The sequence below is a fragment of the Mustela lutreola genome, chromosome 11 (genome assembly GCF_030435805.1).
Source record: "Mustela lutreola isolate mMusLut2 chromosome 11, mMusLut2.pri, whole genome shotgun sequence".
Lineage (NCBI taxonomy): Eukaryota > Metazoa > Chordata > Mammalia > Carnivora > Mustelidae > Mustela > Mustela lutreola.
This window is the reverse complement of record NC_081300.1, coordinates 30,375,010-30,393,721: the sequence shown is the minus strand read 5'-3', so window position 1 is coordinate 30,393,721 and position 18,712 is coordinate 30,375,010. Positions and strand designations below refer to the sequence as shown.

General features: G+C 36.3%; 1 long non-coding RNA gene across 1 annotated transcript in view; it reads left to right on the top strand.

Moving 5' to 3' along the window:
- The window catches only part of LOC131810832 (uncharacterized), a 227,235-nt gene that overhangs the window by 50,150 nt on the left and 158,373 nt on the right, over positions 1–18,712 (top strand). The window contains exon 2 of the long non-coding RNA XR_009345734.1: positions 6,222–6,311. This is a non-coding gene — a long non-coding RNA (uncharacterized LOC131810832). The remainder of the gene's footprint in view (positions 1–6,221; positions 6,312–18,712) is intronic.

Below are 18,712 nucleotides of genomic sequence, written 5' to 3'. Positions count from 1 at the left end.
AAGCAAATGGGAAGGAAACAATAATCTAGGTTGTAAAGAAAAGCATTTCCAAATTGAAGAAATCATGGGTATTTAGATTGAAAGACTCTGCGTGCCCCAAAGAGATAGACTTAATAGACCAAAGGTTAGTAAAGAACATGAGAAAAATCTCACACAAGTATCAGTTTGAAAAGAACAATTTAATATCATGATCAAACATTATGTGGGCACCAGCATTTGTCTTAGTAATACCAAATGTTAGAAAAAAATGAAACGTAACATGAGTATAGAGTTTCCAGCAAAAATATTGAGGACTAAGAATTCTTCAGTAGAAGAAGCCAAAAGGAATTTCTCAGGTAGCAAGAAGTTCAGAAAATATGCCTTTCACATATTTTTTTTTTCCTTATGTGTGGCCCTGCCCCCTCCAAACTTTCTGTTGTGTACTCTATAGATGGGTAAATGAGAGCATACTGGAGATCTTGTACCCCATTTGAATATGACCATCATCCCTTCTACCCACATCCCACTGTCAAGTACTCTGTCATATAGTCTTCATTCAAGAGAAGTTTGTTACTGCAGTATTCCTATGGGTTTAGATCAGATGGGTTTAGTGAGTATCTAGCTACTAATGTTATGTTTTCTAACCTTTTCCCTTGGAGTTTTAAGGTCAATAAACTCATGGGCTGTCTCCTAAGTTGTAGTAACTGGTGGTACTAGCAAATATTTTGCCAATTATAACTACCTCCAGCAGACCAGTTGATATATCACCTGTTGATATGTAGCTTCTAAGTCAATACTCTGTGTTTTAGGATTTTTTTTTTTTCAGTGACATCTCACTTTTGGTAATAATTTCTGCATTAGTTGAGGCTATTCTGAAGCAATACCCACACCATTCACCAACAAAATCTCATGGTTTAACTCAATGGCAGGATGCTTTTCATTCACTTCTTGGTCTGTTATAGGGGGTGAGGAGAATCTCCTAGCTGACAATCTTTCAAGCAAAGCTGCAAGGACCTTGGCTTCTTTTCTAGAGTGCCTCTATTACTTCATGCAGGAAATGAGGAAAACTGAGAATATGGAAAAATCACAAAAGATAGTTTATGACCAGTTTTCTTTTGGCTGCTATACCGACAGTAGACTATAAGAGGCAAGGTACGGAAGGAGACTAGGTAAGAGACTATTGCAATAATCCAGGTGGGTAAAAGGTGATGCTTAGGGAGTCAAATTTGGAGAGAGAAGAGACAGGATAGTAGAGAAAAAATTAAGAGATAGCCACTAAAATTTGATAAGTAACTGGGTAAGGAGTTAAAGATTTACTCCAAGGTTTCTGGCATGAGTAACAAGAAGGACAGAATGTCCATCAGTGAGATAAAGAAGACACTGACTGAAGCAGATGTGTAGGAAAAAATCAAAAGATGAATTTTGAACATATTATGTTTAAGATGTTTAATAGATATCCCTTTGAGGTTATCAATAGCCAACTGGATAGGCGAGTCTGAAGCTGAGGAGAATCCATGGCTTTAAATATCGTTTATAAAAGAGGAATGTGAGAGAATAAAGAGTAAGATTGAGATTAGCAACTAGATAGAAGTAGTAAAAATCCCACATACTCCTACTTGGTGGAAGGAAAGGTATCTGAAGATACCCTGAACTTTTAGTAATAAGAAAAAACATAAGAACAAGAATATTTTCAGGAAAAAACAGAGATAAATTTTAGAAGAATTAAAGCTTACTTTGTATGTTATAAATTCTAGAGAAGAAGAAAAGCAAAGGAAATATAATTTATAATATTAAAACATGAAATGAAGCAAAGAGCAAAAACATTAAAATACTTTAAAAAGGAAATAAAAATCAAGATGAACAATCATATTGAATGTGTAAATTATCAATTATCACTTAATTGAAGCAGATTAAAATATGAAGACTCAGGAGCTTTTTTAAAACTTTATTCTGCTTATAAAAAATTCATTAAGAATAAAGTAACATACAACAGTTAAAAATAGAAATGAAATGACAACTACTCAAGCAAAAAAATGTTGACAATGTTAATTTCAATAATATTCTGGAACTCAAGAAAAATTGGCAAAAGAGAATTCTTTTATAAGAAAAGAAGATTATTTTATAAAGATAAAGGGTAGAATCCACAATGAAGATAGAAAAACCAATAATTCATTTATCAAATATGAATACAGCAACTCATATAAAACGAACATTTCAGAAATCAACACAGAATTATTCTATGAGATTTTAATCTACCTCTGTCAGTGTATACTGAACCAAATGGAGAAATAACAAAGCTTTGGAGTATATCAGTGATATGTACTCCAAATAAAATGAGCAGATCTGTATCAAACTATTCTCCTTGTGTTTAAGAAAGTATTATATACCAGGCCGAGAAAAGAGAAAGTCGCTAATATTCACTAAGCCCCAGCTATATGCCAGCAACTCTGTTGGACCCTTCATGTTCATTAATTCTTTAAAATTTTTAACCTTCATATAACTATGTGAGGTTGGTGTTACTATTCCCATTGTACACAAAAAGACCGCAAGAACACTAGTCCAAATTATGTAGCTAGTAAGTGGCAGAATCAGGTTTGACTCCAGATCTGCTTGGTCTAAGGTCTGAGCTTATTGCATAAAATCCCTGTGGCATTAACTTCACTCTTCTGCTTGAGAGAGGTGAATACTTAGGGGCTTTGGAGATAAAAACCACCCCCCATCCCCACTTTCACCCCAGTGTGTCCTGACCAGCAGTTTCCCAGTCATCTGTGGGGGTACAGAAGGGCTCTGCATAGATAATGCTCATCCATCTCTCTATCTATCTATCTATCTTTCTTTCTTTCTTTCTTAAATTTAATTTTATTTTTCCAAGAGTCATTGTTTATGCACCACATCCAGTGCTCCATGCAACCCGTGCCCTCCTTAATACCCACCACCAGGCTCACCCAATCCCCCACCTCCCTCCCCTCAGTGTATTTCTCTGAGTCCACAGTCTCTCATGGTTCATCTCCCCCTCCGATTTCCCCCAATTCACTTTTCCTTTCCTTCTCCTAATGTCCTCCATGTTATTTCTTAGGCTCCACAAGTATCTTACACCATACACAAAGATAGACTCGAAATGGATAAGAGACCTCAAAGTGAGGCAGGAATCTATCAGAATCCTAGAGGATAACGTAGGCAGCAACCACTTCGACATCAGCCACAGCAACTTCTTTCAAGACATGTCTCCAAAGGCAAAGGAAACAAAAGTGAAAATGAACTTTTGGGACTTCATCAAGATAACAAGCTTCTGCACAGCAAAGGAAACAGTCAGCAAAATAAAGAGGCAACCCACGGAGTGGGAGAAGATATTTGTAAATGACAGGACAGACAAAGGGCTGATATCCAAGATCTATAAAGAATTCCTCAAAGTCAACACTCAAAAAACAGATAATCACGTCAAAAGAATGGGCAGAAGACATGAACAAACACTTCTCCAAAAAAGATATACAAATGACTAACAGACACATAAAAAAATATTCTCATCATTAGCCATCAGGGAGATTCAAAGCAAAAACCACATTGAGATACCACCTTACACCATTTAGAATGGCCAAAATTAACAAGACAGTGAACTCCTAATGTTTCTTGTTAGTGGGAAAGCCTCATCATCCAGTTGCTCAGTCAAATGTTCCTTGCCTAATCCTCATGTATTTATTTGGTTGTCTCCAGTCCGTTTTCTCATTTCTCACGAGGCAGGTCAGGCAGTCTGGTGTGTAGACTCTCCTCTAACTGGCCCCAAGAAGAGATGACTGAATTCACCTCCATCGCTGAGACAACATACAACCTTTGTTCTTTAATTACTCCTACTTGCTTTCACCACATACGGTGATTCATTTGCTTAAAACCACGGCAATAGTTGCTGCCATAACAAATGCCTTCCTGAGAGTAGATTAATGTTCCCTTTTGTTTCCAGCTTATCTCCAGCCTGTCTTCAGTAATATACTCAACCCAAACAAGCATATTTTTCACTCAACAGCCTGCCTTTTATGAGTCCCACTGACAGTTTCTTAATAAATAATGCATTTCTAAATGTTCCTAAGCTTTTCTCCTTATTAATAATTCCAGTAGCTTTCCCTTGGCTGGAAGGTTTTATTTGGTCACTGGCTAGATTTTATTCTTGCCTGTTTCTCTACATTTTGCTCTCAGACTACTCCCTGGACAAAGAGGAGGTTACAACAGTTCCCCATTCATAGTAGATGTTCGATAATTATGAGTTAGTACATACTAAACATTCATATCTCTAGCATAGACTTTCTTGGGTTTTGTTTGTTTTCATAGCTCTGGCTCTTTTGTCATGGGAACAAAAGAAAATCAGTACATTCCATTGAGAGAAGCATCAGTTCTGGTTCTCAGGAGGCAAATTGGCATCACGTTTGCAAAATGCATTCTCAGGTCAAATTACCACGTTTAAACATGAGAACTTTATGTTTGATGTTTGCACAAAACTATATTTTGTCGATAATGATGAGAAATTGTAAGTAATGCCAGAACATATGCTTTTGTCACCAAAAGAACATTGGCTTGATTAACTCAGAAAAACAGCAGCAAATTCAAGGGAAACAAACAGATCCACACAATTACTTTTCCACAATGTGTTCCTCTGTTCTTTTGATAACACTAATCTGGAAAGTCTTCTCTGTTTTACTACAGGAAGCATTTTTCTAGATACCCCATTGTCATGGCTCCCTGTTCTGAAATCACTTGACTGTATACTACTCATTGTATGAATTCAGTGTGTGTTCTCTTGTCGGATTCTCTTACCTTCATTGTTAGGATTTCTTCCAAGTATACATACTGTAAACTCTGGGAGTATAAGGCTTTGGCTTTGTCACATAGCATTTACCATGTCATTTAGTAGAAGAAGGACACTCAATATATATGTCCTGGTTAACTGATTTGTTTACATCTATTTATGTTATATCTTTTGTATGTTTTGCATCTTTTTTTATGTACTTGTCAAGAATTTTCTGCTTTGATGGAAATTCCACAAGCCAGCAATTATGTTTCAGGTTCTTTTGTATCTTTTCTGACAGCCAGATTGTTCTATATATAGTAAGTGTTCATAAATGATGCTGTACAATTAAAAAAAAAAAGAGGGGAAGTTCCACCATGATAACGAAGTTGTTGAAGTAAATTCTTTTTTATTAAACAGATACTCACTGACTATGATACAACATATAATTTGTATTATGAGATTTCTTATACTGTTATAAAACCAGGCTAGCATCTAAATTGACTGCATGTGCTCATCTTATAAAAGGGAAAAGAGTGTTGCAAAAATAATAATAATAACTAAACTCATTTGAATTGTAGGAAGACTTGAAAAAGAAATTCTAAAAATTCTATTTCTGATAATTTATGATACATATAAACTTGCAAAAGCATTTCACCTTTGGAAGGCAGATGCTACCATTTCCCCAACTAACTGTATCTTCCTCTCAGTGCACACTGGTCAGCTTCTACCTGCTGGCAAAGGGATTTCTTGAACACTTTTTGAGAAACCCCAGCCTTGCATCCTTTTGGTGGAATAATTCTGAGGTGTGAGTGCTCTGCTAGCACCTAAATTTACCCTGTTGGCTGAACCTCCAGCCTCCTGTAGTGGTAGTTGGCTTGAAAATTTACCATTTACTGCTTCTCTTGCCTTTAGCATGCTTCCCTTTCTTATTTCAATTCCCCACTCCCATACCAGCATTTCCTTCATTGTCTGAGTAAGATACTAACATTTGATTTTTTTTGAATCTATGTCTATTTTGGGGGAAATTCAGATTAGGACACATACACTACTTATTTCAACAGAAATTCCTCCTTGACAAATACAGAGTTCATGAGGAGATCTTAATTTGTTTGTTTATTTTGTTTTTTACTTTCTCTTAAGAAATAGGAATAAGCGTTCTCATGAAGAGGGTCTGCTGAGCAAGCCCTACTGTGTTCTCCTTGAGATGTACATCTTACTTGCTAGACTGCTAAAGTCAAATAAAGACTTTGGCAATGAGCTCAGACTTGGAAAGAAGCAGTCACCTTTATAGTCCAGGGAGAATTTCAGTTTTTACATTTATCTTTGGGAAACTAAGGGGATGGGAGCAAAATGAGGCACGGATAATGCGGGCATAATGTCACTGACACAAAACTGTAAACCTAAGTAAGCTGTCTGAAACCCAGATCTCTTCTAACCCTCCAAATTGCCTTCATTTCCATTTCAGGGCTGATCCTGGCACAGTTTCTGCAAAACGTTGGCCCATGAGATTGGAGTTGGGATGTGAGGCACTGGCTCAGTGAAATAAAGAGATGGCGTGAGTACCGTGGAGCTGATTTTCTCTCAGATCTAGATCTAGATGATAGAGATCCCAGAGCTTGGTTTACCAGTTGCTGGTTTATAATTAGAGTATTGAATACGCTGTACGTTCACTAAGAGTGTGAAGTTAGCATGATACATGTTACGTAAGATATAAATCTCAGAGATTGTTACATCTTTTATTTTGGCATCCAGTGATCTTAAGTATGATATTCTGTGTATGTTCTATATACAATTATTATTTATATGTCTACTATATATTTAATAATTATATATACACTTTTATTTGTATATTTATGTCATATGCATTTTATATATGACATTGTGTGGCACACACCTATATGTGTATACATACTCCCATGAGCCTTCTTAAAGTCTGCTACTCTCTTCCCCAACCTTCTCTCCTAATTCTTAGCCCTCAAATGAGCACTTTCTCTACCACACCTTCCTGAACACATATACCACTTCAGCCTCTGCAGCTTTGTTCCTGATGTGCCTTTTACCCCAGGCTCTGCTTTTCAGTCTGTTAAAAATTACCCACCCTGCAATGCCTGAGGTCAAATGATATCAGATTTCTGAAACCAACAAAAGCTTCCTCTCTCACTTCCAGTTCTTCCTCTACATTAAATATCAAAACCACTCCCTGGTAACTCTTAGGAAGAAATTAGCTGTACATGGGTACTGTCAAGTCCTTCCCAACTTGATCATAAACAACATGAGAGTTTTACTTATTTTTATCCTCCTGATATCTAACATTTCCTGGGTTACTTAGTTTCTCAACATTTTATTCAAACAAAATATCCTCTATATTAAATCATCAGCTGGAGCCTTGGTAATACTCACCGTTTTTCCTTTTTCTGAACAGTTTCCTGAGCACTGGTTTTGCAATATTTTCTATCTCTACCAACTTTCTAAGTGTGTGTCTTCTTCTGTGGTTTTAGAGGATGAGGTGCTCCTTTTCCTGCTCAATAGTGACCTTTCTCTTTGTGCCTTTTGTGTCATGATTGATTCTCCCATTTCTTCAACCTCTCTGTATTGACTTCCTGCTCAAACCTTGCACAACCTCTAATCTCTCATTCCATTCCCATCACATTCATTTCCTGCCTCCCTTCCTGTTCTCACATGACTGGGATCTATTGTTAATCCTATTTCTGGACATGTTCTCAGAGGTTCTCTTCAAGGACACTAGTTGTCACATATAGGAGATATTTATATTCTTATATTACTGAATCTCTCTCTACATTGCTTTTTCTTATCATTGTTAACCTCAGTTTTCTTTTTTTCTTTTATTTCATACCACTATTGTGTAATTGTTGTGTCTCCTTTTCTGATGATATTTTGTTCTTCAGTGTGTGGCCCTTCTCCTCATGTACTCACTCCTTGCTTGATCTCCTGTCTCTGTATCATATCAATTAATATTCATTTGTTGCATCCCATTCAGCATCTCTACTACAGAACTCTACTTTAAGATTAATTTTCACATATTTGATTGCATACTAGGTTCATTCAGCAAGCATCTCAAACCTGAGTCCAAAATTTACTTGCTCTTCATTCTTTACCTAATTTTCCTTTTAATCAATCACCACATGCCCCAGTTCTCTTCCCAAATCTCTCTAGTCCACCCCATTTTTTTTTTCTATCCCTATTACATAGTTCACCTGCTATATAATTCTATTTCTCATGTGGACTGTTGTAGGAGCCTTTCAAATTGGCTACTGATGTATAGGGCTGGTTCCTCAAACCCAGTCCTCACTCTGTCACTAAAACAATCTTTCTAAAGCATAAATCCCACCATATTGTTCTGCTGAAAATCATTCAGTTGATCTCTTCTATAATAAAGTATAGCTTACTTAATGCAGCGTGTAATGTTGCTCATGGTCTGTTGCCAGCCCATTTCTATAGACTTATTTTTCTCTAATACTTGTCCTGAACTTTCATCTTAGCAAGATAGAACTCCCTAGTTAGTTGGTTACCTTTACTCTGTGCCTCTGCCTCTTTTTCTGCTTCATTGTGAAGAACATCACCTCTCTTACGCCAGTTGAGTATACTTATTCTTCAAGACTTAATGCCAGGTGTATAAATAGACCATACCATTGGAAGGACTTGTTACCTACAGGAATTTAGTATATAATCAGGGTTACAAATGAAATCCATATATAAAAGATGGATTATGTAATAAGTAGTATTGAGACAGAAGAGTTGCCATTAAAATAAAATGGTTTCCTATGTCTTATATCAAAATGAAATCTTGTATTAATTATTTGATTATCAAAGCAATGGCATTATAAAATGAATAAAAGTAAAAAGTATAAAGAGAATAAAAGTAGAAATGGTAGATAAAATTTCTTTGATAATATTAAGAATGGAGGAGGCCTTTCCCATCACAATATCCAACCAGCAATCCATTTAGAAACAAAACCAACCAATAAGCAAAACTTTGACGTATCTGATGACATAAAGAGAATAATGCTTGTACGGCAGCACATACAGAAACACACACGACCCCTCCATATGTTCCAAAACAAAGACAAAATACAAATATCAAATTCACAGTATTTTGCGACTTACATGACGCATCAGTGGCTATTTACTCAAAATTTTCTGAGTTCTGTGAATTAACCTGACAGAATGAGGAACAAGGGCGGTGAAGAGACAGTTCATAGAAAATACTAATAATTCTTAAGTAAAGATATTTGCCTTCATTAGTAATAAGATAAATGTACTTAAAATATTCTGTAGCACCATTTTTTCACTTTTCTGAAAGGCAAAAATAAAAAGTTTAATAAGATATGGAAGATTGTAAGTTAATAGGAAATCTTGGTGTTTTTGCTTGGTAATTTAGAAATATATTTCAAGAATTAAAAAATGCAAAACCCCTTTGACCCAGCAGTTTTCTTCCCCCCTAAGGATTTATTTTAAAGATGCACTTCACTTACTCAAATGTGTGAAATGGCTGATAAACACAGAACGTTCACTGTAGCATGGTAGCACTTGAGCAAAGGGTTGGACAGTAACCTAAATGCCCGTCCATAGGGGCTACTTGAATACATTAAAGCACATTCATACAAAGGAATTTTATGTAGCCTTTATGAAATGGTATACTTTATATTCTAACATGAGAAAAAGTTCTGAGATACATTATTAACAGAAAAAAGATAGAGAACAGTAAGTGGGTCTGAGCTGTTCAGTATGGTAGTCACTTGAAATGTAGATGTGTAGCTGAAGAAATAAATTTGTTTTTTTATTTTAATTAAAATTTAAATCTGATACTTCGTTTATTGAAAGAAAAATTTAAGTATGTTGGGCATAATTTGGTTATGGGAATTTACTTTTTGACCTGTTAATCTTATAAAGTCTAAATGCAAAGCAAGTATCTCAGATGAAAATTCACTCTCCGGGATTTACTTTAAGTATAAAATACATACTAGGTTTTGAAGACTTGGTACGAAAACAGAAAAAAACTCAGTAATTTAAAAAAATATATTACACATTGAAATAGTTTTGAGTATGCAGGGTTAAATAAAATATTAAAATTAACTTCACTTGTTTCTTTTTACCTTTTTACCATGGCATCTATAAAATTTAGGATTATATATGTGTCTGAAATTATACTTTTTGGACAATGCTGCTATCCATAATGCTTTCATTCATAGTATAAAAATATTATATATATACTTGACATTTTATTTTTTTACATTTTTTATTATCATATAATATATTATTAGCCCCAGAGATATAGGTTTGTGGATCGCCAGGTTTACACACTTCACAGCACTCACCACAGCACATAAAATATTATATATTTTTAAATGCATTGAATATTTCTGGAAGGACATGCAGAAAATCTGGGAGGGAAACTGGGAGGGTCTAAATAAAAAAATAAGAGTGAATCTTAACCTTTCCTCTCTTCTCATTTGTACATTTTGATTTTGTTTTCCATGGACTAAGAATTTACTTACAATGAAAATAAACATAAATTTTAAAACATAAGAATCAGTGCTTGTGAAGGCTTCTAAGGCTCTTTCCCCATGTACCCTTCCCCAGACAATGTGAGGTACCCTTATTCCTTCTATAATTCTCACTTATCACTAACATATACTTACTGAATTGTTTTATAATTGTCCATTCACACCTTTATGTGACACATACTCTGAGCTCTGTCATTACCTAATTTAACACTAGATATAATTCTTAATAAGAAATAATTTCTTAACAAAGAAAATATTTCTTATTTCTCATCACTGCTAACCTTAACTCTGATATTCTATGCTGTGAAACTAAAGGAGAAAGAAGGCAGAATTTTAAAAATGAGAGGAAAATATAAATTAGAAGGGAAGGAAAAATGAGTGATGCAGATATGAGGGGATTTCCTTTTCTCATCCTACTTATATTGTGGTCAAGTCACACCACTGTGTTGTCCCATTATTGACCTTACTTAATATAAAAAAGTGAGGTAGTGGGTACGCTGATCCACTCTGCTCTCCTGGGCACGAGGAGACCATGGGGGATCTGTAAGAAAAACTAGAGAAGGACCAATACACTCACCTCCCAGGCAGCTACTTCACTTGTTCCCTTGCCTAGGACTTCTACACATTGATCTTAGCTCTGCCACTTGTAACCAGGAAGAACAGTGCAATTTCCCTTTCAGAGGGTGACCTGTTGGACCCTGAGAAAATTACTTTAGTTGAACCTGAGAGTTTGATGGGCTTACTGAAAATTTTATCCTCCCTTTACTGCCTACCAAGAAACAAAAGGTCTTGTATTTAACTTCTTCTAGGTAATTGACCAGAAAAGAAGAATTTAGTTTTTTCTGGAAGCATTTATGTTAGATAAAATTGAAACATCTTATTAAAATACATTGACCTTTGGTTGCTAGAGGCTGGAGTGCTAAAAATATTATTAATAAAATGAATCACATTCCACAACAGGACTGGGGCAGCTGAAATATTGAGAGAAATGCCAACTGTTTAAATGCAGAGAATTTGTGGGCTTTTTTCCCTCCTCTCAAAAGGTTTTATTGTTCTCTGGAAACAAACTGGCCCCAAGCCCAGAGCCCGCTAACTATCTTTTCAAACTGCCACCATGCTAGAAATTTATCATTCTTTTTTGTTCAGGCAAGGAACTACATAATGCTAGGAGTTATGGGTGAAAAATGCTCTTCAGGAAGGATTGTATTCTTGTAGTAGATTAGGAATAAAGATAGGAAGAGGTCGGGTTGGGTCTCTATTTTGCCATTGCATGTCATGGCTCTTCACATTCTTGCAACACAACCTAGCATGTATGATATTCATATCTCCTTCTCTATCTCCATCAAACTTAGAAATGGGTGTCAGGAACTCTACTGAGGTCATGGGGCACATGGGTGGCTCAGCTGGTTAAGTGACTGCCTTCGGCTCAGGTGATGATCCTGGAGTTCTGGGATCAAGTCCTGCATCAGGCTCCTTGCTTGGCAGGGAGTCTGCTTCTCCCTCTGACCTTACCCCTTCTGATGTTCACTCTCTCTCTAACAAATAAAATCTTGAAAAAAAAAAAAAAGAAATATACTGAGGTCAGAAATCACCTTTTGTTCAATAGATTGATTCATATGACATTAAAATGCTGATGATTTTCTTAGACTCAGAAAAACTAGAGTGTTGGCTGGGATTAGAGAAGTGGTGGGCCTGTAGCAGATGTTTTCTTCATTGCATCCCTGTTGAGGGGCTCTTCAGCTGCTCTTGAACAACCTCCCAGAGACAGCAGATGAGTCTTTAGAGAGATCCAGCTCTTAAAACCTTTTTCCTTTAACACGGTTTTGTTCTACCCCCCTGCGGTTCTTACTCTTAGTCTTTGCTGTATTCTTTTTAGCCAAGTGGAACAACTTGAAGCTGTCTTCCTCATGGTGGTCTTTTGCATACTATAGAAGTTGCTTTATTTCTCCTTCCGTTCTTTCTTCTGGAAAATGCACTTTAATACTAGTATCAAGTTCTAGGGTGGTAACTACCACTATTCGTAATAATAGTAGCTGTTGCTAAATGAGATGAAGCATACAAAGCGTCTAATACAGTGGCTGGCTCAGGTTTGCATTTGGTAAATATTGCCATTTGTCCTGTCATTTGTAGACAATACTGTGGTCTAATTGAGTCTTCTATTTCGTATGAATATTTTTAATACCCTTATCTCTGGATGGATTCCATGAAGCGTAAGAATTCCCTTTAACACAACAGCTAGAACTGAACATGCCATCTTGGTTGGGGACTGAATGACAATACTGTGTGGACTGTTTCTGGGAGTGCCCTCCTGGGTGTTATGATTTTAGCAAACTGCTTCCACCAACTTTATATTTTCCAAAAGCCACTAAACTTTACGAAGTTCCTTGGCCTTGAAACTCCTAAACCTTTTTCATATGACCTTCACATGATCCGGTTTCTAATTTGTACTTCTGGTTTGTCTTATAATTTTAAAAGTTTTAGTATTTATTCCTAATGAAGTTTATATTGTTTGGTTTCCTTTTGACCTGTTATAAACAGATTAAGAATTTCAAATAACTATTTATCTTTAATAGTATCTCAAAAAAGCCAGATAGTCATGCTACTTATTTCAAGCATGCATTTTAAGTGATTTTGATTAAAAAAAAAAAAAGTCTAAAGGGTTTGGATTGCTCTTAAACAGTACCATCAATGACTGCCCAATCATTCCTGTGTTAAAATCAGGATCGGTTCAACTATCCGGACATCTAATGCTTCCTTATTGGCAATATTCACATGAAAGCAATTTAAAATGTAACAAATACACCTAAATTTTGCAGCTTTGGCCAATCAGTACTGGAAACCTGTGAAGAAGTAGGAATCTAAAACAAATAACTGATGTGTTTTAGGAGGGGCCCAGCATTAGAAATTAGGATCACCCAGATGTTGGTACCAATTTTATTTTCTACCATGGGGAAGTTTGCTTTTATCTTTACATCAGCTTTTAACAAATGAATGTCTATTGGCACTCTAGTCTCAAGGCTGTCAATTCAGCACTTAAAATGGTTCGCCTTTTTCTTTTTCTTTAAGAAAAATATCACTGGGAACAAAGGAAGCAATCAATTTCACATCAGTGAATGAGCTAAGGTTTCACCTTCTAGTTGGATTATTCCTGCACATCATTTCTGAAAAGGTAATTGGAAAATTGGGCACTTAGGTGGTTAAAGACTTGTTCAACCAAAAAGTAATATTTAATACTCTGTCAGCGAGGCAAAGCATTTGCTAGGAATTCAGAGAAAATCTGTCATTGACCATAGGGATTTAGAAGAAATGGCTTCTGAAGGACTGGTAGAGAAGATAAGTCAGGTCTAGGTCATGGATCTTCTTACTGGGGATGTGGTATCTTCTATAACGAAATTTCATCAATTTCTGTAACAGAAGTGAAAGCATTGTGGTTTTAAGGGTAAAATTGCCTTTTCATTCTGATCCCTCCCTATTATAAGCAATGAAACAGTATAGAGATATTACACTTATTTCTACACTTGCACGGTTCCTCCTCTTGTATGGGTGAACTTCGTAATATTTTATTTCAACAAAGTACTCATTGTTTAAAAATCCCTTAAAAAACTAATGAAATTACATGAACTTGCATTAACTTAATATTTTTATTGTCTAATGTGTCCCCATTCCTGGTATAAATGTAATAAGATGAAAGAAGTATAATATGATGTTGATAGAGTTTCAAGATAGAAAATTTTTGTCATTGAGGTATTGTGTCGGTTGTTTTGGCCCAATAAACAGTGGCACCCAGAAATTTGGTAGATTCAGCAATTCTTGACATTCCACTGCTAAAATTTACTCCCCTCATTAGCATTAGTGAAATGCGTAGATTTTATTGAGCAGATGGTAGGAGAAATAGAAGAACCATTTGGCTAGCATGCCCCTCAGCATAGTCCATAACTAAAACCTTTTGACATATCTCTCCTTGCCAGTTGTCCACTTACCCAAGTCATCTTTAGTCACCTCTTTCCTTTTTCCCCTTAAAATAATTACCGATAGATTTCACCCCACTATCAATAATGGGTAGATCATGTGGACGGAGAATCAATAAGGAACCAGCAGCTTTGAACAACACTATGCTACAAATGAACCTAATAGACCTATTTAGAGCGTTCTATATGACAACAGCAAAATATACATTCTCAAATGCATATGGAACATCTTCTGGGATAGACAATATGTTAGTCCACAAAACAAGCCTTGACAAATCCAAGAAGGTTGAAATCATACCAAGTAATCTTTGACCACAATGATATGATGCTAGAAATGAATAATGAAGAAAACTGGAAAACTCACAAATACATGGAAATTAGGCAATGATTTCCTGAACAGCTATTGAACCAAGAAGAAATTAAAGATAAAAAAAGTATCTTGAAAAAACAGTATCTTGAAAAAAAAAATGGAAATGCAGTATACCAAAACATGGGATGCAGCAAAAGCAATTTTAAGAGGGAAGTTTGCAACAGTGAATGTCTACATTAAGAAACAAGAAAGATGTAGTGTGCAGCACTACATCAAAAACTAATAATGTATTATATGTTAGCTAACTTAACATTTAAAAAAAAATCTATCATAACCCCCCCCCCCAAAAAAAAAAGAAAGAGGAAAGAAGAAGGATCTCAAGAAACCTAACTAGGCCTTAAGGAACTAGAAAAAGAAAAAAAAAAAAAAAACTGAACCCAAACCTAACAGATTAGCACTAATAAAGATTAGAATAGAACTAAATGAAGTACCAAAAAAATATACTACTATTTGGAAGTCTGACCATAGTTGTCAATGAATAGGAAGAGAAAGTTTATCACAAAGAAGTGGAGTTTATTTCATCCAGGGGAAGAAAAATCTTTCTTGTCAGTGGAAGTGGTGCCATGAGAGAGCAGAAGTGATGTGTAAGAGCCCAGAGGCAAATGTGATGGGTTATGAGGAGTAGAAAAATGCTAGTAATTTGGGATGATTAAGGAACATCATGTCTGATTTTTAACTTTTCAGGCACAACTAGTGGAGGGTACATACTTCCAAGAAGGTTGATATTTAGTCATTTAGTTCATACAAGGCTATCTGTGACTGATTATAGTTAAAGCACTTATCAAGTTGGGAAGGAAGGAATGGCCATGGATTTTGGCAACAGCCAATATCATGCCCAAAAGCCCAGATGGAACCAGCTATGTCTCACTCATCTCAGTCCAGGGTACTATGAGTGACCCATGTGGCACAACAGTGAACACAGCAAGGACCTGAGGTAGGAGCAATAGGGATCATATAATAATTCTCCAACCTCTGAGCTGTAAATATTTCCCCTTACCAAGGATGACCTTACTTTTAGAAGGGGGAGAAGGATAAAAACTCTATGTGTAGGAGAGAAATCCCCAAAGACCAAATAATTACCAAATAAAAACAAGCTATTAGATGAAAGAGATAGATGAAATTCAACACAGAAATTAAATTAAAAAATCACATATTTGGCAATCTGAGTAATGCTTTGTAAGTTTTGATCCCATTTAAATGTTAAGATTAAAATGAATTGTGAAAAGGAAATGTTATATGAGCTGGAAGAAAACATATGCTTTGGCAAGGGGAGTAGAAAGATAGCTAAAATATAACGGGGATTATAAGCTTGAGTTGTCTGTCAACTGGAACTGCAAATTGAAGACACCAGATAAGGTATGAAGTTTGAGAAGAACCCATCAGAAGTCAATACAAAGAAAACAGTGAAGCAAGGTATTGGGAGGCCAATGAACAATGCAGTTAAAATCTCTTGAAGTTTTGAGTTTTTTTCTGTTTGTTTCTCCAGACTTGGATTGACATCCAGCAGTAAAGAAGGTGGTCTTCAAAAGCAAGACCATGCTTGCTAGAAAAGGATGCCCTCACATGAAGATGCCTGACTACTCTTTGTCTTTTCTCAGCTTTCCAGATGTGGGTTCATCTCTAAAAGTAATGTTCCTTAATCAAAGTAGAACCTTCATGTTTCACAGATTCCTCAGTGAGAACAGTTGTAAAGTCATCAAGACTGACAAATTTCCTTTAGGCTCAATAGCTTGCAAAAGATTGAAAGGGTCCCTTTACTTACAGTTTTGCATCACTATGTGAAATTATAAGTAATTTACATGTTAGAGAAAGTTCACCAAAGTTGGGCTTGGTCAAAAATACTAAACTGGACAAAAAATGGAAAAGTACATTCTTGGAATCAAACTGAAGGTTGGATTTTGTCTGCTGGCTGTGGTCATATAGTCACAAAAGATTGAAATTAAGAAACAGGATTTACTGTGTAAGTTCTTATTGTATTTGTTTTTTTGTTTGTTTTTTGTTTTACTTATTTTTCATTTTATCATAGTAATTTCTCTGGATTCTAGGAGAACTGGTCTCTTTGAACTGAAATTCTTCATGTTAAACTTTTTTCCCCCCTTAAGCTTGCATGGATTTAGATCGCTGTTCATGGATAATTTGGTCTTCAAATGTGACCTGTTTAGCTGGAAGAACTATAAACTGAATGGCTGCCTAACCACAATGGCCACTGTTATTTCACTGATTTCCGCATCTAGTCTTTGGTATCAACATCTCTTCAAAATCATTCAAGAGGGGTTATTCCCCAAGGGTTCCATGTCATAAAGTTTGAAAATCGTGTGGGTCTCTATACTTGCCTTCCTTTTTGGCACTAATTACTCTATTTTGTCTGCTCCTGAATTCATTTAAAAAGGCCTTATTCCTCACTACGAACAAAGGACCAGTTTATTTTAGCCATGTCATGGTTGGTTTAGTTCAGTGCTTGTTTGGAACAGTTAATCAATCAATCACTGAGTGACTCAACAAATATTTATTAAACAGCCCCACGTGCAGCAGTCTGAAGCAAAACACTGTATCTGCCCTCAAGGATGGAGGGTCCAAGACTTGACATGTTCTTGGAAGAGGAGACCCTGAAATACTGACTCTTGAAATACATGCAGAATTTGGGTGGGCAGAATGGGCCATAACAGACATGGTCACTGACACGGATAAAAAGTGAATGGAGCCTAACCAAAGTTGAGACCCACAGAAAGTCAGACATCCAAAGCATCCTCTGTTTAATTTTGTGAGGGTTATATATGATTTTGTGCTATATACCAGATTAACTTTCCTGGTTTGTAGACTTGTATTATTTTCATGTTGCTACTTAAAAAATTAGCATAAACTTGGTGATTTAAATGAGCACCATTTATTATCTTACAATTTTGGAGATCAGAAGTCCAAAATTAGCTATTTTGAGCTAAAATCAATACGTCAACAGTTGTGTTCCCTCTGGAGGCTCTAGGGGAGAATAGATTTCTTTACCTTTTCCAGGTTCTAAAGCTGCAATCCTGGTTTAACTTAGTACATGGCCCCTTTTTCCATCTATGGAGCAAGTAGCGTAGCATTTTGCGTCAGTGGTTATGTTTCCTTCTTGATCAGTGTCAAATCTCTCTCTTCCTTGTAAGGAAAATTGTGATTGCATTTATGGCTTGGATAACCCAAAACAATCTCATCTGAAGATCCTTCATTTACTGTTATCTGCAAAGTCACTTTTGTTGTATAAAGTAACATGTGTAGGTTCAAGGGATTAGGGTATTTTGGGGGGATGTCTTTGGGAACCAGCATGCAGCCTATCACAGACTTCTACTGAAATGACTTCATACTCTAGGAGAAAATATCAACAAAGGAAATTATCAGTCCCTCTTTTGAAAGGATGGGCAGGGATGAAGAAAATATATATTCAGAACTGGAACTGGAGATGTGACTAATTCAGAATGGATTACTGAGTATGTGTTTGGCCTCATGTTTGTCCTACAGACACTGTTGCTTTTGAGGTTCTACTAGGAATACCTTGAGGTATGCCTCAAGGAATACCTTGAGGCATAGATTCAGACTCATGTGAGTAGATTAACTGAAGGGCTGAGACCTTGCCCCTGACTTGTCAGCAGAAGCCACCTATTTTGAAGCCAGGAAGGACTCCCGCCGTATTACACTGCCATCGTCAGGGCCTAGCATCTTGCTCATCTGGCGGAACACCTTCTTGTCTATGCATCCAGCAGTTGGGATAATCTTAACAACATCAAGGAGATTTCTATTCAAATGGACATTCGCTCTGCCTCCTGGCCACATAGGCTGATATGTTACTCCAAGCCAACTCTTTTGTCATGCTGCCAGCCAAATTCACCCTTGAAGCACAGCACAGCTCAGTATTTCATACTGATATGTGATCCTTCTCACCTCTTATATAAGGATATATACTGTGTATATATCCATGTGCATTTTTACATTTTTACTCATTCAAAGCCCAGGGCCTGTCTTGTCTCTTCACCCATGGCATAGTAGCCCAGGACTCCTAAACCCCCACTTACTGGCTCTGTGATTTCATGATGTTCACTGTTCTCCCATTCCCAGGACT